Source organism: Sus scrofa, chromosome 1, assembly GCF_054392235.1.
Source record: "Sus scrofa isolate SSC_HxYL_T2T_F1_AM1 chromosome 1, Sscrofa_HxYL_maternal_Yorkshire_Landrace_v2.0, whole genome shotgun sequence".
Classification (NCBI taxonomy): domain Eukaryota; kingdom Metazoa; phylum Chordata; class Mammalia; order Artiodactyla; family Suidae; genus Sus; species Sus scrofa.
In genome coordinates this window covers 125,983,114-126,007,431 of record NC_139383.1, presented here as the reverse complement: position 1 = coordinate 126,007,431, position 24,318 = coordinate 125,983,114, and the positions used below count along the sequence as shown (strand labels likewise).

The 24,318-nt window shown below is 39.5% G+C and overlaps 1 long non-coding RNA gene across 1 annotated transcript; it reads left to right on the top strand.

The window, feature by feature from the left end:
• The first annotated feature begins 11,672 nt into the window (after positions 1-11,672).
• On the top strand, positions 11,673-17,385 carry LOC110256986 (uncharacterized). The gene is made up of 2 exons (XR_002339089.2): positions 11,673-11,775; positions 14,538-17,385. It is a non-coding gene; the product is annotated as an uncharacterized LOC110256986 (long non-coding RNA).
• The last annotated feature ends 6,933 nt before the right edge of the window (positions 17,386-24,318 follow it).

Here is a 24,318-nt window from a genome sequence, read left to right as displayed (position 1 = left end):
GATCTACTCATAGCACAGGGTAATCTACTCAATGCTATGTAATAGCCTATATGGGAAAAGAATCCGAAAAAGAATGGAGATATGTATATGTATAACTGATTCACTTTTGCTGCACACTTGAAACTAACCCAACTTTCTAAGTCAACCATACTCCAATAAAATTTATTTTTTTAAAAAAAGAAGTAAAGGCAGAGGGTTTTTTTTAAGAAATAGGGTGTAATTCTAGAGTACATGTGAACTACTACCCTACAATGAGAAGATTCTAAAATGTTTTTCCTCATTTCCTCTAATTAATAGATCACAGTTCACAGCTTATCAGCTGCTCTTTATCCATTTAAAATAATCCATGAGGAAATATTAGATCAAGGCTGTTCGGTGCCCAAACAAATAATATCGCAGGGGCTAATCATCTTGGGAAGAAGGAGGAATGCTCCCAATGCCACTGTAGAAAAATGTTGCAGCCCCTATAATTACTTTGCAAATCATGGAGTGGTTCTTTGTTATGTTGATGGCCAAAATTTCACCATTTGTCTACATCTAAATCTGGGACATCTGGCTAACCTAACCTTGTATACTAGACAGAGCATAAATCACAGGCTAGGGAGCCATGGACAGTGAAAGGCACAAAGTTATGAAAATTTATGGCCTTAGCAACAAAACCACATAAAATTTCAGTATATGTATACTGTTTTATTTTTAGATCATCTTCCAGCCACCTCTCCATCATGGTTTGAATTCAGGGAAAGGCAAGTTTGACACATCTGACTACTTATAATTAACATCATGTTTAAAACAGCACCAAAAAAAGTGACAAAAACCCCAGTTGCTCCCAATAGAAAATATTAAGTATCAAAGAATTGCTTTATCATTAAAACATTTTTCCTTGGTCCAACTGATTAGTTTCTCTGAGTCCTGTGACTATTGACTTATGCATAAAAAGATCAGAAGGGGACAATTAGAAGGAAGAGCAATAGGTAAAATTATTTTCTACTTTCAACTGGCAAAAGAGAAAGAAATGCTATGAATATTGAATGGGAAAGCAAATCGCAGAATTGGATATAAGTGTGATTCCTCTTTTAAATAAGCTGTAAAATACATACAGAGAGAGAGAAACTGATAAGGGGATAATGGTTTGGAAGTATATTTATTAAACTCTAAATAATGGCCATTCCTAACAGTATATTTCTATATGCTTGTTTGTTGTTTTTTTTTTTTTTCTTTATGGCTGCACCTGTGGCATATGGATGTTCCCAGACTAGTGGTCAAATCAGAGCTGCAGCTGCAGGCCTATGCCACAGCCATAGCAATGCCAGATCTGAGCTACATCTGTGAACAACACTGGCATCTTGAGACAACATTGGGTCCTTAACCCACTGAACAAGGCCAGGGATCAATCCTGGATCCTCATAGAGACAATGTCAGGTCCTCAACCTGCTGAGCCACAATGAAACTCCTGCTTGTTCTTTGTTTTTGTTTTATAAGCATTTATTTGGTTTTTGTTTTTTAAACCAATGAGAATTCTTTCTAAAAAAATCTCCTAAACCTTACCAGCATATAATCTTTAACAGTTTTCTCCCCAGTGTTGAAAACAGGGCACCAACAGTTAATGAAGAAAATTAGACAATGTATTCAAAGCATCCAGTATCACACTTGGTACAGCAGATGCTGTATGATCAGAGGCTACCAGTTTCATTGGCACATAACATTTTCAAAAACCAAGAATTCAAAATTAAAATTTATATTAAAATAATATTGTAGATTATCTTTTATTCTCATCTATGTGTGAAAATCATTACAAATCAAATGAAAATTAGAATCTTCAGGGGGAAAATTGTTTTAGTAAAAACAATATTGCATTATATAATGAATCCCATTAATAATAATTGGGGGTGTTATAACACTCTACTTCCTTGACATTTATTGAATTTTTATCAGCAGATAATTATATAAAATAAAATTCTGGAAACACTTTGCTTCCCATATCCCCAGAGCTTCCTTTGAGTCTGAAGTAAAATCATCTTCTGTAGAACTTGATTTAATATTGCATCCAAAGCTTGATTTCCTTCCTTTTCCTGACTCACTTTCCTCCTTTCCTACTTGTCTTGCCTATTAAGTCCTTTTCACACAAATCTCAACCTCTAGGACTGCTTCTGGTGAATCCAATCTTAGGTAAACTTTTGAAATCTTCCCTCACACTGCTCATGCTTTCCAGGTGATTATATTCTTGTTTGCAGTTTCATCTCCTGACTATAAGAGGATGATTTCCAAAGCCTCTTCCTTGAGCTTAGACCTGTGGACTCAATTGTCTGCTAGGAAATCTCAGTCCTGATGTCCCCCAGATAACCCAGTGGAATGTTAGGCAAATTATCTCTACCTTTCCTCATCTGTGAGAAAGAGAATAGCATTATCCCCGGGGGGTTGTTTTTTTGGTCTAAATGTAAATTTATAAAAATAAAGCAATTAGAAGAGTGTCTGGCACTTCCCATTAAAAAATATACACATTTTCACGTTGTATTATTCTTGTTTGTTTTTTCCCTTTTTTTGCTGCATCCATAACGCAGAAGTTCCCTCTCCAGGGATCAAATCCAAGCTGGAGCTGTGACCAACACTGAACAACAACATAGCTTCTGCAACACTGAATCCTTAACCCACTGTGTCCGACTCAGAATTAAACCTCTACAGAGACAAACTGGATCATTAATCTACTGTGCCACAGTGGAAACTCCCTTATTACTCGGTTTTTTTGGATTGGTTGGTTTTGGTTTTGTTTTGCCTTTTAGGGCCGCACCCACAGCATACGGAGGTTCCCTGGCTAGGGGTCTAATTGGAGCTGTAGCCTCCAGCCACAGCAACGCAGTATCCAAGCCATGTTTGCAACCTATACCACAGCTCACGGCAACACCAGATTCTTGACCCACTGACTGAGGCCAGGGATCAAAACCACAACCTCCTGGTTCCTAGTCTGATTTGTTTCCACTGTGCCATGACAGGAACTCCTACTCTTGATTTTATTTTGTTCCCACTAGAGTATTGCAGCAAGAATAGTTCATGGCAGCAACTGATATTTAGGAATGATATACTCAGTGTATTCCATACCAGGTCAGGAGAGGCCCAAGAGGAGGACTCAGTGGCTCCAACAAAGATAGCATTCAGAGTACCCTCCTAATACTACAGAACTACCAGAAGGCTTTTAGGAACTATATAGGATTACCATTTTTGTAAATCAAAAACTGTTTTGTTTTGCTTTTTTTGGTCTTTTTAGGGCTGCACCCTCGGCATATGGAGGTTCCCAGGCTGGGGGTCCAATCAGAGCTGTAGCTGCCAGCCTACACCACAGCCACAGCAACACCAGATCCAAGACGCTTCTGTGACCTACACCACAGCTCATGCAACACTGGATCCTTAACCCACTGAGCAAGGCCAGGGATCAAACCTGCAACCTCATGGTTCCTAGTCAGAGTCGTTTCTGCTATGCCACAAAGGGAACTCCCAAAAACTGTTGAATTACTGCAATTTCATACTTTAACACATAGAAACAAAATATGTTTACACAAAAAAAAAATACAATCTTAAAACCTATTGTGTTAAGGACCTTTAAAAAGTAGCCCCTCTTCCACTACGCTAAGTGAAATAAGCCAGACAAAGACAAATATCCTATGATATCGCTTATATGCAGAATGTAAAAAATATATCATGACATTCTCATGTGGCATCGCAAGTTCAGGATTTAGTGCTGCTGCAGCTGCGGCTCAGGTCACAACTGCGTCACAGGTTCTATCCCTGACCTAGGAAATTCCACACTCCACAGGTGCAGACAAAAATAAAAATAAAAATAACAAAAGAAGAAGAAGACTCAGATATAGAGAACAAATTAGTGGTTACCAGTGGGGAAAGAAGATGGGCAATACAGGAATCGGGGAGTGGGAGATACAGACTATTAAGATAGGCTCAAGGATGTATTTTACACCACAGGAAATATAGCCAATATTTTGTAGTAACTCTTAATGGAAAATATCTTTAAAATGTGTTAATTTTTTAAATTTTAAGTAGCCCCTCTTTTTAAAATAATTTTAAGATTTTTTTCCAAGGCCATATTTTGTAGCTGTACGTCATATTTCATTTTCATCAAGCTCAAGACTCTCATCATCAGTATCACTAGGAAAACTCAGGTCTGAGTTTCTGCTGCTTTAGTTTTCATTGAATAGGCTCCTTGGGTCTCCACCATCATGCCTGTGAACCACCAGCTGCTGCTTAATTTTAAACCCTGGGTCATAGACTTTTTAGTTTCTAAACTTGGACATTAGTCTTTAATGGAGTAGCCTCTCCCTGCAGATGTTCTAAAAAGCTGGTGACAGAACCTGTTTTCACCCACATAGTCATGTCAGCAGTTTTCCAGTCCATTTTGATGGTGCATGGCAATGACAGTGGCAATTGTTTCTGCAGAAACATATCCATCTTACACACACACACACACACACACACACAAAAAAAAAAAAAAAAAAAAAAAAAAAGGAGAGAGAGAGTAATCAAAAGTTACTCTAGCTAAGTGTGGAAGAGACAAGGCATTCAAACAACCAAAGGTTCTGGTTTTGTGAAGCATGCTTGGTTTTCATCGTAAGTCCTATGAGCTCTCACCCCAAGTCCAGTGGTTAGAACTCAGCTTCTGGTTAAATGTCATGGAGGAGGATCAGGTTTTAATGCTCTTCATATGGTCATCCTTCATACTCTCCTAATCCAGTCCCAGGGCACTTATGGAAAATTCTATAAAAGAAGGCATTTTAGGAAACTGGAAGAGTAAGTCAACAAGAGTACTAGTTGACACACTAAGAGGTAAAGCAAAGCTTTCAGTCCAAGAAACATTAAATAAAGAGTTGGAGTAATGAGGACTCCCTCCTCTATCTCAAGGCACTGATGTGTTGGGTTGAAAAGACAACCAGTATAGAAGGGAAAACACTTAATATGAGTGGCCTAAATCTAGTAGACAGGCTAACAATAAGGAGATTGAGTGACAGCAACCAAGGAGCACAAAAGAAGAGCCCAAATGCTGCTCAAAAAAGCAAAAGGCAAAACAAACCCATGCAGACAAAGCAACCAAGAAAGGGCTCTGGAGGAGAACAAATATTTCTAAAGAGGATTTGTTTTAAGTTGGTGCAATGAGATATGTGACAAAAATCCCCTCTCCCACCTTTCTTATAAAGTTAAATCAGAAAAAAAAATTGTTTTTGGTTTTGTTTTGGTTTTTTTTGCCATAAACTCTAAAGATATTCTGAGTTTGGCATCTAGATTGGTCCAGAGACTCATCATGGAAATACTGAAACTAGACTGCAGTGAACATCTGGGTGGAGTTAATATCCTTCAGCATTCACAAAGGCCTCACCAAATCTTGAAACACACCCCTCACTTGAGAAGAGACTTGAGGCCCTGGGTTTAACCTAACTTTGAAAACACTCTGAGATTTCTTACAAAGCAAACACTGGCTCCTACATTACATTTCCACAACTGCCCCAAACATAAACCCAGCAAAGAACAATTCCCCTGAATTGTAATAAATAATGTATGGTTTCATTTATGAGTAATATAAAAAGTAAAGGCAACCAGGGTGATGCACTGAATGAAATAATAGTTTTGCAATTACACCACAGCAAAGCTGCACAAAAGCTGCATGCCAGATGGCTACATCACTCGAGGGAAGCTAGGAAAACATAAATACTCTGCATCCTCACATTCATCAGGGCTTTGGGGAAAGGCGACCAGATCTCAATGCAAGGAGGCTTATCTCCATTTGAAGTCACTGGTAGCTGGCCACCTTCCTAGGATCAATGATACAAGTTGCTTCCTGCCAAAAGTGCTGTCATCTGAAAAGAAGCAGGAATGGCATTCCAAAAGAAGCCAAATAGATGAAACAGATTTTTATATTTCCATTTATCAGATTTCACACAGATGTGTTTGTAGAAACAATCTGAGTGAATTTAGCTAAAGTAAAATGTAGCATTAAGTATTTATAAAATATTTTTAAGGTGACCCTTGGAGACAGTTATCTATCATTTCTCACTGAATCCTGGTCTCAGCAACATCAGATGGGTAGGAGCTTGACGAGTAGAAGGTATTGGTGGCGGCACCCAATAAGCAAGAGGAAAACAGCTGCAATCCTAGGCTTCTGGATTGCCAACATCAATCCCACCCAGCGGGAAGGACTGGGAAATGAGGAAAGCTTCCAGGATGCAGAATTTACTTGTAGGAGCAGAAAACACATGAGAAAAGGTAAGTGGGGACATTGGAAAGAGATTTTGTTGGATTCTCCTCAGAATATGTGATTCACACCAACTCAATCACTGATATCTCCCAATCAATTTCACCAGGGGCAGGAGACTCTGTTATATAACTGATTTACCAAGCCCGCTGAACTCCCAGAGCTGATTCTTCAAATTAAGAGGAAAGAAAGAAAAAAACCTAACTAAATAAATAAAATTCTAAGGCATGAGGTACATTCAGTTGTCAACTTCTGGTTGTCAGCTGTGTTAATAAGTATGAGCCAAATATACGCTTCACTCACCTGATGCATCTGTTGATCTGCCAGTTCCATCTTTAAAACTTGAGACAGATGGGACATTTACCCATGGAAATTTAGAAATTCTTCTAGGGTACTGGGAATGCACGTTCTTCCCAGCGGGCTGTCTCCTATGCCTGGGGAGGGACAGGGAAGCTTCATGGACATAGCTTTGAACTCCAGGGAATTCCAGGGAAGCCTAAAATATAAGATATTTTTTAAATATATTTAACAACCGCTTTCAGTGATGATTAATCATTCCTTTTCAAGCATGAATGCTCCAGTCCTAGAGCTTTATGTTCATACAAAATAGAGCGAACAAGGCTGGTTTGTTATTTAAAAGCTCCTCAGGTAGAAATTTAAAAGGAGCTGTGATGCTGGTGGAACTGAATAAATGCAAAGTGGTGCAAAGGAGCAGTTGTCAGGAGTCTTGGAAGCTGTTTCTGCATCTGTTTCTAATTCTGTGTGACTTCTAGCCCTTGATTTCCTAACCTGTGAAATGAGGCTGGGATGATAAGTATTGTGTTTCCCCTTATATGCATGATCTAGTTAACTGGCAGTGGGTGGATGGATGGCTATTTGTGAGGAATATAATAAGGCTGAGACTAGGTCAAAGGGAAAGAGGATTGTGACTGAATAGTGATGTCTGCAATACACATAGGATTAGAAAGTATTGATGCATGATTCATCATATGTGGAAGTTCTTTCCTGAGGCTGCAGCTCTCTAAGCCTATGATTCATGTACTTCAAATCGTAGCGGGATTCCCTTGTACATAAGTTATTTTTCCCTTGATGGTGTCAAGATTTTATCTTTGGATTTCATCATTTCTGCAGTGATGTGTCTGGGTGTGAGTCTTTGGTTTATCCTACTTGGGACCTGTTGAGCTACTTGGAAATGTAGATTAATCATCTTTATCAAATTTGGGAAGTTTTCAGCCATTACAGCCATTATTTCTTTGAATATTTTTTCTACTCCTTTGTCTCCTCTCATTTTGGTACTCCCATTACACATATGTAAATGTGTTTAGCGGTTTCTCAGATGTTTCTGAGGCTCCCTTCAGTTTTCTTCATTCTTTTCTCTCTGTTCTTCATATTATATAATCTCCATTAATATATCTTTAAGTTTTATGATTCTTTCTTCTGCCAGTTCAAAACTACTGTCAAGCCCTTCTAGTGAATTTTTCATTTCAACTGTACTTTCAACTCCAGAATTTCAATTTGATTCTTTTTATAATTCATGTATTTTTATTGGCATTCTTTACTTGATGAAAAGTTACTTCATACCCTCTTTTACTTCTTTAAGCATGATTTCCTTTAGTTCTTTGAACATATGTATAACAGCTGCTTTGAAATCTGTCCTTGTTAAATCTGACATTTGAGCCCTCTCCCAGGCAGTTTCTATTATCTGCCTTTTTCCCTTTTCTATTATCTGCCTTTTTCACTGTTTCTTTGCCTGCCTCATAATTTTTTGTTGACAACTGGACTTTCTAGAGACTCTGGATACTGACTCCCATACCCCATCTCTAGGGATTTTTCATGTGTGTTGTGTGTGTGTGTGTGTGTGTGTGTTTTCTTTTTTACATGTTTAGACACTTTGATAGTATTTTAATGAAGTCCATTTCCCCACCAGAGATGAAACCTTTCGGATTACAATGGTTTTAGCAGTGCTCTCTTTGAGAGTCTATCTGTTAATATGTCTGCCTCGTTTGGTATCACACCCAGTTGTTAGGCTCTACCAGCTCATAGCTCTCTTGGTTTCAAGAATGCCTTGGATATAAATTGCTCCACAATGCATTCAGTTAAATTTAGGCAGTAGTAGTTTTTGAGACCAGTTTTTGAGGTTTGTTCTGACCTGAAGAAGGCTCTTCTTAGCTGTTTCTCCCCAGTACTTATTGCTAAACTAACTTGTCTTTGCTTTAGTTTGTTGCTCTTAATTTAGAAGAGTTACTGGCCTCATCTTATTTGCTTACCAACAAAACTCCTATTATTTGGAGAGCACCTTTAGGTTTAACTTTTCTACACACCTTTTCAAATAAAGTCAGTCCAATTAGGGAGAACTTCATGTTCTTTTTTGATCGCACTCATAGCATTTGGAAGTTCCTAGGCCAGGGATCAAATCCAAGTGGTGGTTGTGGCAACACCAGATCCTTAACCCACTGTGCCACAAAGGGAACTCCATTTGGGGTGAGCTTTGGATTCATATTTTCATATGAATTGCCTCTTCTCTTAGACAAGATTTCTGAGCTCCTACTCCAGGCACTGGGCAGGTGCAGTAGCCTCCATTCTTCTTGGTTTATCTCTCCTGGCTTGGAAACTCTGCTCTACAAGTGAGCTGGGACAAGGGAACTTGGAGGCCAGTATGCTCATCCTGTCACACCTGTGAAAGATGGTCTGCCTCATGAGTAAGGACTGGTTGGATGAAGGAATCCCTCTGACTTCTCAGTCTCTCTCACCAATAAATTGGCCTCTTTGACTCAGAGATTGAGAGGCTACAAAGTTCTGGAGTGGTAAATATTACATCCACTAATTAGAAGCTGAGAAGAGAGGGAGTCCCATTTTCTTGGTCACATCCACCAGAAGTACTGCTTCTGTCAAGCTGATGGGGATGGGGGCTGGTCATGGCTTAATTGCCATTGACTCTCACTGATCTTACTTTCAGAGATTTGTCTTGAACCAATGTTTCTTCATTTACTGTACACCTTTTGGAAAGTTTTCAGATTTTAAATAGTTCGACTTTATTTTATGGTTTTCAGTAGTTATGCTTATTTCACCAAGGAGTAGGTCCACAGAATTCTTCATACTGCCACTGCCATCCCAGAAATGGTACCTGATGGCTTCCTTCTTATCTTAAAAAGCAAACTTAAAATTACTGTGGATTTATCTTAAAGTTGTCACCTCTGTCTTTTTTGACTGAATCTCTAATCGTCAAATATCTGCTTTTATCCAGTTAAAATTGACAAGTGGGTAAGTAGAGATCTATGCTTATTTTCCATTCTGAAAAAGAATATGTGTCACCTGAGGCTCTTAATTATTGTAGAAACAAATTGTGACAGAACCAGAGGATTCTTGAAAAAATTTTCTTGGATACAGTGTAGATTAATTTTATGTCAACTTGACTGGGCCACAAGGTACCCAGACACTTGGTCAAATATTATTCTTGGTATGTCTTTGAGGGTTTTTCTAGATAAGCTTAATATATGAATTTGTAGACTAAGTAAATCAGATTGCCCTCCCTAATGTGGATGGGGCCTCATCCAATCAACTGAAAGCCTGAATAAAATAAAAAGGCTGAGTAAGGGGGAACTCCTCCCTCCTGACTTAATAAGCTAGAACATGGGTCTTTTCCAACCTTCAGACTCATACTGAAACACCAGCTCTTTTGGGGTCTTGAGCTTGTGACTTCAGGACTGGAACTACACCTCAGCTCTCCATGGTCTTCAGCTTGTCAACTGAAGACCTTGGGACTTCTAAGCATCTATAATTACAGGAACCAATTCCTTATACTAAATCTCTTTATAGATATACATAGAGATAAATGTGAAAATATATGAATAGCTATATCCATCCTATTGGTTCTGTTTCTCTGGAGAACTTTGACAAAACACATAACAAGCACCTCACCTTTTGTAGGATTTTACTGCTGCTAGTAATTCTCAGATTTGGCTGTCTCTAAAGGCTTTACAGGTTTAACCTCAGGACAAATTTCAGGGAGTCACTCATGGTTTCTTCTAGTTTTTTACTCAGAAATGTTGAGTAAAATGCAGTTTAAGGCAGTAAAGTGCGAAAGTAAATCTATTTTTCATCCTTTCCTGCTGCATTTGACTCAGGACTACCATGAGGCTAAAATATTCTGATAAGTAAAAAGCATCCACACTGGAAAGGAAGAAGTAAAACTGTCTTTTGTAGATGACATATTACATATAGAACACCCTAAAGACTACCAGAAATGGTTAGAATTAATGCATGAATTCAGAAAATTTGTGGGAAACAAAAATCAAACACAAATATTAACTGCATTTTTATATATTGACAATGAACTATAAGAGAAATTAAGAAAACAATCCCATGCGGTACTAAGTGGGACCCTCTACATCTCTCCATTACTATATATGACCCTGGCTGATTACTAAGAGTGTAAATCCTCCTGAATAGCTATGCCTGGAAGAGGGAACTGTAGAAGGTGGACATTCCTCATTTATTCCTTCAAATCTTTGCATGCCCTCACTGTAACAGACACTGAACTAGATTGTAGGATGCCACAGTAAATCAGATACAGGGTCTATTCTCAAAGAGCACCCAGTCTGGGTGTAAAACCAAATAACTACAACCCCACATTATGAGAGCTAAAATAAGACATGGAGCATTTGGTACTCAGAAAATGTTAAAAACAGCTGGCTGAGGAGAGGAAAAAGACATCTTCGTAGAGTAGAAGTATTGAGTCAAGTTCAGACTTCTAAAAACCTATTTATTCCTGTTCCTCTCTAGCCTTCAATGACCATCCAGCTTCTCACCTCAGTATTAATGGCCACCCAGCCCTGAAGGCCAGCAGGTGATCTCACTTCACTTCTATGCAGGGTCAAGGAGTAATTTTTAACTGGTTTGTCCCTGGGGGCTAAAACACCAGACCTCAATTTCCCGGCAATGCTATCAAACCCAGGTTCCCACACCTTCCCTGCAGAACAAATGGTAGTAGAAATTCTATTAATTGACTCCCATTTAACTTTTCACCTTGTTAACCAGCTCTGTCCATTCCCTCTATCAAATACTCAGATGACAATGCAGGCAGAAAAGTCACTATATGTGAGTTAGTCAGCTTCATACACCCATACACTTCTGCTTCCCCTAATAATCTGATTGTATGTCTACCAAGAGTCAGTTGTGCTTGTTCCTGCATCTGTTTCTGCCTGTTGTAATCTGGGGATGGTGGTAGGCCAAAGAAGGCCCCCAAAAATGTCCACATCCTAATACTTAGAATTTGTGAATATGCTAACTTAGGTGGCAACAGGGATTCTGCAAATATGATGAAGGCTAAGGACTTTGAGATGAGGGCAAGTAGACTGAGTGACCCAGGTGGAAACAATCTAGTCATGTGACTTCTTAGGAAAGAGGCTTTCATGCTGTAATCAGTCAGAGAGGAACTTGGTGGAAAAGCTCTCAGAGAGTGTTTTGAAGATGGAGAAAAACACTCATAAACCAAGGAACAAGGGCCATCTCTGGAAGCTGAAAAGGTAAGAAATAAACCTTTCTCTAGAGCTTCTAGAAAGGAATACAGCCCTGATGACACCTTGATGTTAGCCTAGTGAAACCTGTGTCAGACTTCTGACCTACAGAGACGTAAGATGATACATTTGTATTGATTTAAGCTGCTAAATTTGTGATGATTTATTCTAGCAACCATAAAACAATAATACATGGTTTAAAGACCTCATCCTCCCCTGTCTGCCTTCCTTAGTCTTGTTGCAGTTGCTGTGGTTTTCACTGTAAAAAGGGAACCCTATGCACAGGTGACCTTCTAAGCTGTCCCCAGGGCCATGACAAGGATGCCTGAATCATGCGAGATTGGAAATCACACCCTTGGGAAAATGGGAAGGGCAGTCTCCAGACTAAGACTTTTACAACAGACTTGCAATGTACAAAGCCTGTGTATTTTTCTTAGGTGGGAAATTACAGGGCTGAGTAAAGTTCCGAAGAAAGGAAATCTTACAAATAAGATTTACACTTCAGACTCCCAATACTGTAGGAAGAATTTGAGAGGCATATGAGGAAGGAGTGGAGTACCACCTTTTTTTTTTTTTTTTTTTTTTTTTTTTTGTCTTTTTACCTTTTTCTAGAGCCGCTCCCATGGCATATGGAGATTCCCAGGCTAGGGGTCTAATAGGAGCTGTAGCCACCGGCCTATGCCAGAGCCGCAGCAACGCAGGATCCGAGCCGCGTCTGCAACCTACACCACAGCTCACGGCAACACCAGATCCTCAACCCACTGAGAAAGGCCAGGGATCAAACCCACAACTTCCTGGTTCCTAGTCAGATTTGGTAACCACTGCAGCACAACAGGAACTCCTGGAGTAACATCTTTAGACTGAGTTAACTTTATTGGTAAAATGGGAATAAAAATACCTAATTCACAGAGTCTCAAAGATGACCAACAACTCACGTAAATCTCGAGGTACATAGATGTTCACTATCTCAGCAGTATTACACTTGCCACAGCTGCTGTTTATTAACTGCTTCTTGGCCTCATGTAGAAAGGTAACACCTGCAATGCTCAGAGCTTCAAATTTTTCATTAACATACGTTGCCTCTTTTGAGCTGAACATTCTTAGAGATGAGCAGAGTAGTTTTTTTTTTTTTTTTTTTTTTTTTTGTCTTATAGAGATTTGGAAAGATGCAGTGATTTTCAGACACTCCAGCAGATAAACTGAGAAGGCAAACAGTCTGGTACTCTACTGTCTCCCACAGGATGTCTGCTGATCCTATCTCTTGTTTCCATATGCAACGTGGTCCTCTTCATGATGCTTCCCAGCCAGCCCTTCAGTGCTGTTTTGTTTGAGGCAGTGTGGTGATGTCCTTTACCCACACTTCTCATGCTCATAGCCTCACACCTCCCTGTGCAGTGTCTAACAAGCTGTCTTTCCCTCAACCACCCACAGTCTAAATCCTCCCCCGTATGTTGTGCAGCAAAGCACTAGGTCCAGGCTGGTGGGCAGGGTCCAGATTTAGAGTTGCATGCCTTCTGTTCATTGACAATAGTGGTTAGAGATGATAAGTTATCAAGATTGCAATGTTATCCCCACAAAAATGTGTGACCATAACCCCAACCACTTAAGAAATCCATAAAATGGTTTGAAGATATATTTACTATTGCCTCAGTTTCCCCAAAGGGGATCACTTTTCAGGATATCAGTTGAAAGAGGGTCCAAAGGCACATATGACTTCAGCAGTGTTTTGTGTATGTGTATAATCAGGACTGTGTATCAGGGCTAGAAATCGGAGGTGGAGTCAGCAGTTTGATCCAGCTGGTTTCAGGTAGATGGCCTCTCAAACCTGAGGGTTTGGGTGAAAACAAGTATAGTGATGTGAAAACAGTGATTTGTTATAAAATAATTTGGTTGACCAAGAAATCTTTTCTTTGTAACTCATTTTAACTCGTAAGTGGACTGATCAATTCTAAGGCCAGTGCTGCTTTTTAGTTTTTGTCAACATCATATCTGTGGCTTTTCAACTAGCTGAGAAAAGTTCATTTCCACATCTAGATCAGTAATCCAAATTTCAAATAGGAAATCACTTTCTTTATACTCGGGAGGGATCCCCATATTTGTATATATTTCTTCCTCATTTCCTTTGGAATAAATTCATTATTTCCTGTATCTTAAACAAAATGAAATGAAGTCAAAACAGCTGGGTCCTAAGCATAGCTCCACCATCCATGACTATGGGTAAATACCATGGGCCTCCATTTTCTAATCCACATGTTTTTACATAATATGATTTCTAATGTTCTTTCCAGCTCTAACCCTTGGCCCATAAATTGCAAGTATAATAACTCAAAAATAGGAGTTTCCACAGTGGCTCAAGGAGATTGATCGCATTTGGGGAGCCCGGGACACAGGTCCAAGCCCCGGCTGGGCACAATGGGTTAAGGATCTGGCTTTGCCACAGCTGGCTTAGATCTGATCCCTTGCCAGGGAGCTCCATATTCTGCAGGGCAGCCAAAAAGAAAAAAAAATGAAAAATAGTCCAGTATTAAGCTAAGGTACTTTGTACTAGAACTGAATGAAATGCTAAGAGACAGGGAATTGAGGAGAGATGAGCTTTAGTGGGAAATAGCCTGTTCTTTCCTCTTAAAGGAATGTTCACTCACTTTTCTGGGCTGAGGGAAGCCCTGCTGCAGAAGGCAGTCCATGGAGAGATGGTTGTCTGTCCCACTGAAAGTTGAAAGCTCTCAATCTTGTAGTGCCCAGCAACTTCAATGTGGTGATTTTCTTTCTAGAAAATTCTCAAGCCTAATGAAGAGGAGGAAATCCCTGTTCAGAGATTGTCACATCTCACTCACAGAACCTGGAAAACAAACCCTCAAGCTCATTTCTCTCAAAGTTTACCCAGAGCTTGGTTTTGCCATCATATTGATTCTCGTGTTTACTCTTCTCCAGATGTTTGGGTGCAGTGGACTTGGGAGCAAGGTCTCCATAATTTACTTCAATGACTGTCCACTGTTGAGCCCATGGAGGAAGTGTTTCTAAACCTTACCCTTAGGAAATTTTTCTTTTATTCATTGCAAATAGCCTTTGCTTTCAATAGTACAGGTACATCCTTCAAGATGTGTCTGTAACTTTCTAGAGCTTCTCCTTATTCATGGCTTCTATCCTGAGATATATACTCCAGCCACCTCCTACTCAACTATCAAATTATTCTCAGTCTTCCAGCTTCTTCCTGTTTCTGGGGTATATCACCATTTCAGCCCTTGGACCTTAGGCAACTTATCAAGCTCCAAAACCTGGCTTCACCCCTGGACCATGATTTGGTACATACCTCCTGATTAAGATGTTCTCTGCCACTCTCAGGAAATAATCTGTATAGTTCAATTGACCCAAAGGTAAACTTCAGGGCCTTGTAACCCATGTCACCACCAGGTCAACCTACAAGCAGAGTCCAGATCAATTGGAGAATCTAGCCAAGTAGAGAAGACTTTCAAGCTTTTCCATCAAGTCCTGAACCAAGTGAGAGAAAATCTGAAGCAGAGTTCAGATTGAATGATTGAGACAGTGAGGGTCTAGTCCCCCACCTGTGTTGTTGATAGATACCTAATGGAACCAGATCTTGGTCTTGAGGAGCGACGTCATGAACATTCAATCTTCCCAAATCTTAACCAAGACCTATGGCAGCGGTTACTACAAAAAAATTCCCCTTCTTGGGTGTGAAATACTGATTACCCTTCAAACAAATGCCCCCTAACTGAGGAAAGGAATTCTCAATTCTACAGTGGCCTAATAAATGGAAAACCAAATAAAAGTCCTCTAAAAATTAGGAATAATTGTCCAACTCAGATGTATCATTCACAGCAGATAGTACATAGTGAATATCTTTTGATGCAGAAAATAAGTAACCATAAACATAAAACATTAATTCTGATATAGCTGTCTTTGCCCATTCTCCTGTGTACTTATGTTCTGAGTAAATACATTTTTGACTAAAAAAACCATTGAAATACTAGATCCATAAAATTAATTGGAATATGATTTGTTCACTTTCTACTTACTGATATTTTGAGAAGCTGTGGTCATTGAAAACCCTCCAAGCATAATTTTGGGGAAATAAAACTATCCACCAAGAGCTCAATTGATTCAAGCCATAATTATCCCTGCACAAGGCTGCAACCAAATAGCCTCTCTTTTTACAAAACAAAGGTTTTCAAGGGCAAATGTTCACCTTCAAGTTGATTTAAACTGTCCTGCTTCCTCTAGGAAAGAAGTAGATTTCACTCTTATCTCGCTGTTGTCCCCTTCCTGTTCCTCTAAACACCATAATGTGCTGACATCACCCACCAAGGAAGACCTAGCACATTTTTGGGAAGTCTGAGTCATCTAAAAACTGTTTCAGGTCAAAGCAGAAGACGTCATTTGCTGGTCATGCTAAAATAGAAGCAGAGAAAACAAGCAGTATCGAGAGTCTGCTTCCAGATCTAACTCTGTTTTTAACTGGACACATGATCTTGGGCAAGTCTGTTGGGTCTCTATGAGTATCAGTTATCTATCTCGGGGGAATAACTGGTGCTCCACAAACCATAGGGATTGCCCTGTACCTCAAGTGAGGGAAGTGTATGAAAATGCTTTGAAAAGTTTAGATCTCTCTACATAGAGCAGATTACCATCTCTGATTGAAATCTCATGGTAACAGAGAGACAGTTACTTACTGCCAAAGATTTCCACAACCTGATTCATTCTTGCCAAATTTCTAGATGTATATCTGAAGTCGTTTCTTGATACTTCACTGATGGGAAGTATCCAAAATCATCCTTAGAAGTAAGTTGATTTTACTATTTTCTTTCACATAATTTTTCCATTCAAATCAACATTTTTAGGAACTCAGCCCATGTAGATAAACCCACTGCGTTTCCCTGATAGAACTTAGATGAGAAAGAGGGCAGAAGAAAAAGTAAGCCAATTCCTTTTGTATTTCCAATAGAGACCTTGACCAGAATCAGCCCTAACCTCCTTAGCATCTCTCACTTATGAGAATATTTTCTATCTAGCTTCCATCACTGCCTTGGACACAGATCACCTCTACTGGTAGAATAACAACATGGTTATCAGTAGCCTCAGCAACCTCAGAACTCTGTTTATATTGTCTTTGACATCTTCCAAATTGCCACAGTAAGGTCAACGAGAGATGTTGGAGGCTTGACAGATATGCATGTATACAGGCCATAGTGAATCAAAGAAATTAGATGGCAGTTGAAGAATGATGCTAATCTAGGCTTGCAAAATATGTAAGGCTTTCCCAGGCTTCTCGGGGAAAAGGAGTGAGATGGGAAACGTACATCGTTTGAGTGGCTGCTTGAAAGCAAGTTGCCAAATACTCCCATTGTCGTTGATGGGAAGCCGTTGACATTCTTGTTCTCAGGCCCAGAACCCTAAGGGAGTTGGAGGAAAGGGCATAATAGCCTTAAGCATAAACAACATAATCTTTCTCTGGAGGGTTAGTCATTTATAGCTTCTATGAATACAAAGATCTGTGCCTTGCATATCTATAGCCTTGATCAGTAATATTGAAAATGCCATATGTGATCCTGTACGTACAAGGAAGTAGAAAATAGCAAATAAAAATCATGACTTTGCTCAGAGGGTTGTTATTGCCTCTTGAAGGTGATATCCCCCTGATCCCCACTCTATTTCTTTGTCTCTTCTTTGTTAATTCTGCAGCACCACTGACTTTGGGAGCTGGGTTGACGAGCAGGTCTCATCACAACAGAGATGGGCAACCTTTTCACTGCATTTGCACCCCTACTTCTTGGCCTCATCTGCCTACCATTCCTCAGCCTGGATGGGGAGCTTCTGGCCCTTATTTTCTGCCCAATATATGGCAAGCCCTATCATTCTCCTCCCCAGCAATGGAGCAAGTATATTTTGCCAAATTCACACATAATTCCTATCCTGCAGTTCAGACCTAAGGAATGTCTAATATTTCCAGTAGAATCTTTCCCCCACCTATTGAACAAAACATGACTTGAATTGTACTTTTGTTTTCTGGGTTTGGGGGAGGGTTTCCAACTTTATCAAGATATGATTGACATCATATTGTGCACTTTCAAAGGTGTACAATGTGTTGATTTGATATGCTTATTTATAGCCAAATGATTACTACTATAGCATCATGTAATCACATATTGTGGGTGAGAATATTTAAGACTACTCCCTTAGAAACTTTGAAGTACATAATATAGAATTTTTAGCTGTAATCATCATAACCGTATGTTAGATCCCCAGAACATATTCACCTTATAAAAGGAAGCTGGCACCCTAAGACCAACATCTCCTCACTTTCCCTAGCCCCAGATAAGGAGGATTGTTTCTCTAAGCGTGGATTTTTTGAATTCCACATATAAGTAACATACTAATTTTTACATACGTGTGTTTCCTATGTCTCATATTTAATTTAGCATAATGCCCTCAAATTCCATCCATGTTGTCAAAAATGGTAGGATTTCCTTCTTTCTAATGGCCGAAATATATTCCATTGTGTTTGTATATATATGTGCGTGTGTGTGTATCACATCTTCATCCATTTATCCATTGATGGACACAGGTTTTTCCACCTCTTGGCTATTATCAATAATGCAGCAATGGACCTCAGTGCAGTGTAGATATTTTTGACATAATAGTTTCATTTCCCTTTGATACACATCCCAAAGTAGAGTTGCTGGATCGTATGGTAGTTTTATTATTATTATTATTATTATTATTATTATTATTATTATTACCATTGAAGTATAGTTGATTTACTATGTGTTAATTTTTGCTGCACAACAAAGTGATTAAATTATGCATATATGTACATTCTTCTTTTCATATTCTTTCCATTATGGTTTATCATAGGATATATATTTTTTTTTTTTTTTGTCTTTTTGCTATTTCTTTGGGCCGCTTCTGCGGCATATGGAGGTTCCCAGGCTAGGGGTCCAATCAGAGCTGTAGCCCTGGCCTACGCCACAGCAACGCGGGATCCGAGCCGCGTCTGCGACCTACACCACAGCTCACGGCAACGCTGGATCCTTAACCCACTGAGCAAGGGCAGGGACCGAACCCGCAACCTCATGGTTCCTAGTTGGATTCGTTAACCACTGCACCACGACGGGAACTCCCCTATCATAGGATATTGAATACAGTTTCCTGTGATATACAGAACCTTGTTGTTTATCCATTCTATATATAAAAGCATATATGTGCTAACCCAAAACTCCCACTTCACCCTTCTTCCAATTCCCTCCCCCTTGGCAACCAGAAGTCTGTTCTCTATGTACATTAATCCGTTTCTGTTTCACATACAGGTTCATTTGTGTCATATTTTAGATTGCACATAGAAGTGATACCATGTAGTATTTGTCTTTCTCATTCTGACTTCACTAAATATGAGAATCTCTAGTTGCAACCATATTGCTGCAACTGACATTACTTTATGTAATTTTTGTAAGATTTTTATTTTTTATTAGTTTATTTACAATGTTTGTCAATTTCTGCTATATAGCAAAGTGACCCAGATATAATATATATTTAATATATATTATATATTATATATTATATATAATATATATATAATATATATATTTCCTTTTTTATATTATAGTCACATCATGGTCTATCCCAAGAGACTGGATATAGTTCCCTGTGTTACATAGTAAGACATCATTGCTTATCCATTCTAAAAGTAACAGTTTGTGTCTACTAACCCCAAACTCCCATCCCACTCCCTTTCCCTCCCCCTTGGCGACCACAAGTCTTGTCCAAGGCCATGAGTTTGTTTCTTCTCTGTAGAAAGGTTCATTTATGATATATTAGGTGCCAGATATAAGTGATATCATATGTTATTTGTTTTTCTCTTTCTAACTTACCTCACTTAGTATGAGAGTCTCTAGTCCCATCCATGTTGCTGCAAATAGCATTATTTTGCTCTTTTTTATGGCTGATTAGTATTCCATTGTGTATATACACCATATCTTCTTAACCCATTCATCTGTTGATGGACATTTAGGTTGTTTCCATGTCTTGGCCTTTGTGAATAGTGCTGCAATGAACATAGGGGTGCATGTATCTTTTTTGTCTTTTTTTTTTTTTTGTCTAAAAGTTTCCTAGGCTAGGGGTCCAGTCATGGCATATGGAGGTTCCTAGGCTAGGGGTCCAATCGGAGCTGTCACTGCCAGCCTATGCGACAGCAACACGGGATCCAAGCCACATCTGAGCCCTATACCACAGCTCATGGCAACGCCAGATCCTTGACCCACTGAGCAAGACCAGGGATCATACCTGCATCCTTCTGGATGCTAGTTGGGTTCACAAAACACTGAGCCATGACGAGAACTCCACATGTATCTTTTTGAATGAGTTTTGACTGGATAGATGCCCAGGTGTGGGATTTCTGGGTCATATGGTAGTTTTATATTGAGTTTTATGAGGTACCTCCATACTGTTTTCCATAGTGGTTGTACCAATTTACATTCCCACCAACAGTTAAGGAGCATACCCTTTTCTCTACACCCTCTCCAGCATTTGTTATTTGTGGACTTGTTAATGATGGGCATTCTGACCAGTGTGAGGTGGTACCTCATAGTAGTTTTGACTTGCATTTCTCTAATAATTAGTGATGTTGTGCATTTTTTCATGTGTCTGTTGGCCATCTGTATATCTTCTTTAGAGAAATGTCTATTCAGGTCTTCTGCTCATTTTTTAATGGGTTTTTTTTTTCTACTGAGTTGTATAAGTTGTTTGTGTATTTTAGAGATTAAATTCTTGTCAGTTGTATCATTTGAAACTATTTTCTCCCATTCCGTAGGTTGTCTTTTTGGGGATTTTGGTTTGTTTGTTTGTTTTATGGTTTCCTTCGCTGTGCAAAAGCTTAGCAGTTTGATTAGGTCCCATAGGTTTATTTTTGCTTTTATTTCTATTGCCTTGGAAGACTGACCTAAAAAAACATTTGTAAGGTTCATGTCAGAGAATGTTTTGCCTATGTTCTGTTCTAGGAGTTTGATGGTCTTGTCTACGTTTAAGTCTTTAAGCTATTTTGACTTTATTTTTGTGCATGGTGTGTGGGTGTATTCCAGTTTCATTGATTTACATGTCGCTGTCCAGTTTTCCCAGAACGACTTGCTGAAGAGACTTTCTATTTCCCATTTTATATTCTGGCCTCTTTTGTCAAAGATTAATTGACCATAGGTGTCTGGGTTAATTTCTGGGTTCTCTATTCTGTTCCATTGGTTTATGTCTGTTTTTGTACCAGTGCCATACTGTCTCGATTACTGTAGTTTTATAATATTGTCTGAAGTCTGGGAGAGTTATGCCCCCTGCTTGGTTTTTTTTGTTTGTTTTAACTTTTTTTTCCCTTTCTTTTATTTTTTTTATTACTCAAATGAATTTATCACATCTGTAGTTGTATAATGATCATAACAATCTGATTTCACAGGATTTCCATCCCACAGCCCAAGCACATCCCCCCACCCCCCCAAACTGTCTCCTCCAGAGACCATAAGTTTTTCAATGTCTGTGAATCAGCATCTGTTCTGCAAAGTTCAGTCTGTCCTTTTTTCAGATTCCACGTGTCAGTGAAAGCATTTGATGTTGGTGTCTCCCCCTGTTTGTTTTTTGATCCGGATTGCTTTGGCAATTCTGGGTCTTTTATGGTTCCATATCAATTTTGATATTGTTTGTTTTAGTTCTGTGAAAAATGTCATGGGTAATTTGATAGGGATTGCATTGAATCTGTAGGTTGCTTTGGGAGGTATGGCCATTTTAATGATATTAATCCTTTCAATCCAGGAGCATGGAATATTTTCCCATTTCTTTGAATCCTCTTTAATTTCCTTGGTTAATGTTTTATAGTTATCAGCATGTAAGTCTTTCAACTCCTTAGGTTAATTACCAGGTATTTAATTTTGGGGGGTGCAATTTTAAAAGGTTTTGTATTTTTTATTTCTTTTCTAATATTTTATAGTTAGTATACAGAAATGCAACTGTTTCTGAATGTTAATATTGTATTCTGCTACTTTTCTGAATTCATTAGTCAGTTCAAGTAGCTTTCATGTGGAATCCTTAGGATTTTCTATATATATTATCATGTCATCTGCATAGAGTGACAGCTTTATCTCTTCCAATTTGGATATTTTTTATTTATTTTGTTTGTCTGATTGCTCTGGCTAGGACTTTCAATTCTATGTTGAATACAAGTGGTCAGAGCGGGCAACTTCATCTTGTTCCAGATTTTAGTGGGAAGGCTTTCAGTTTTTCTCTGTGCCCTCTGTCCCCTTTTATCTTGCTGTCTGTTTCCTTTAGATTTGGAACATTTTCAGCCATAATTTCTTCAAATATATTTTCAATCCCCTTTTCTTTTTCTTCTCTTTCTGGAATCCCTATTATGTGTAGATTGGTGAGCTTTATATTATACCATAGATCTCTTATATTGCTTTCATGTTTTTTTCACTTGGTTTTCTGTCTGCCATCCTGATTGGGTGATTTCCATTATTCCATCTTCTAAGTCACTTAATTCACTTCCTCTGAATTATCCATTCTGCTCTTCAGTTACTTAACTCAGCTTGCATCTCTGCAAATTAATTTTATAGCTTTTATTTGCTCCTTATATTTTCTAGTCCCTTTTTAAAGTAATCTGCATTACTCTTCCTACTCTTAATTCCTTCATATTTGCTCTTAATTCCTGTGCTATTTTCATTACCTCCTTTTTGAACTTGGTGTCTGCTAGAATGCAGAGGTCTGTTTCATTATTTGCTCCTTCAGGTGAATTCTACTGTTCTTTTAACTGGAAATGGTTCCTGAGCTTTTTCATTTTGCTTATATTTTTCTTACTCTGTGAGTTTAGGGAAAACAACTACTATAGTCTTGGAAGGCTATTTATATGTGTGAGCACCCCTGGGTATTTGTGAGAGCTTACTTTTTAATTTTAGGGTGCTGTGCATGCTTCCAGGGAGATGGAGGCAGTGAGCAGGTCTAGAAGCTAGTGCCTTGTTTCTGGGCACTTGGCAACAGCAAGGACCCATAAGAAGGTGGCTCAGGCTGCTCCTAGTTGCAGGGCCTGGGAAGTGACAGCGATCAGGCAGGTGTAGGTGGCAGGTGCCCAGAGCATTTGGCAGTGGCAGCAGCAGGGCGGGTGAATTCCCAGGGGAGTGAGAACAACAGGTGGTGCTTGGTTGTAGTACCCTTTTCTTTGATGATCTCTGAGATGCCTGGGGCCACTGGTAGTGCCTGTTCACACACCCCTAGTGGTGGTAGGCCATGCCCACCTATGGTGTCTGAGACGACTGCTGTGGTTTGCCCCTGCAACCTGTAGTTCCATGCAAGAGGTGCCACATGGAGCTTAGCCCCCTCTGCCCTTAGCCCAAACAAGAGGTGCCTGGCCATGCATAGCCTACGCAAAAGTAGCCCTGTTGCCCATAGCCTGCACCAGAGGTACCCCACCCTCTAAGAATCTATACATGCACAGGGAAAGATATTTCTAGGGCAGTCCACCTTCCTCCTCTTGCCTTCCTCCACAATGGTGCCTTGCTTCTCCTTCAGGCCCAGACTTCCTCCTGGGTTCCCTTGGCTGTCACACTCGGCTCCCCACCCCAGGTCGCACCACTTCCAAGCCCCTCTGGCTGTCTCCACATGGCAAACCCCAGTCCTCTCCCCAGAACTGACTTCTAGACCCTGAGTCTCAGTACCCAGCCCCTATCCAAGAATCTCAGGCCATGGTGTTTGGGGACAACTGTAGAGATGGTCTGTGTGGCTTTCACTCTGCTTTGCCCTCCCCAGTCCAGCTGCTGTGCTTTTCTCCACAACTTTGAAGTCCTTCCATCTCAGCTGATCTCCCCATCAAATGGCTTCCCAGAGTGTGAGTTCCTTTCCTCTTTAACAGCTCCCTCTCAGGAGGGCTCATCCAATCCTGATTCCTTTACACACACTCTCTCTCTTTTTTCCTTCTGTTCTACCCAGTTATGTGGAGGGTTTCTTGCCCTTTTTGGAGGTTTAATGTCTTCTGCCAGCATTCAGTAGATGGTCTGTATGAATATTTCTATATCCAGATTTTTTTTTTTTTGGATGGGTTTGTGGGAGAAGGAGAGTGCCATGTCTTACTCCTCTGCCATCTTGATCCTTCTCCCTATTTCATTCTTTTTATGACTGAGTAGTATTCCTTTGTATGTATATACCACATCATCTTAACCCATTCATCTGTCAATGAATATTTAGGTTGTTTCCATGTCTTGTGAATAGTGCTACTGTGAACATAGGAATGCATGCATCTTTTTGAATTGTAGTTTTGTCTGGATATATGCTCAGGAGGGGCATTGTTGGATCGTATGGTAATTCAGCTTTTAGTTTTCTGAGGAATGTCTGCACTGCTTTCCATAGTGTCTGCATCAATTTACATTCCCACTAACAGTGTAGAAGAGTTTCCTTTCCTCTACATCCTCTCTAGCATTTATTATTTGAAGACTTTGTTATGATGATTCTCTGGTGAGGTGGTACCTCACTGTAGTTTTGATTTACATTTCTCTAATAATTAGCAATGTTGAT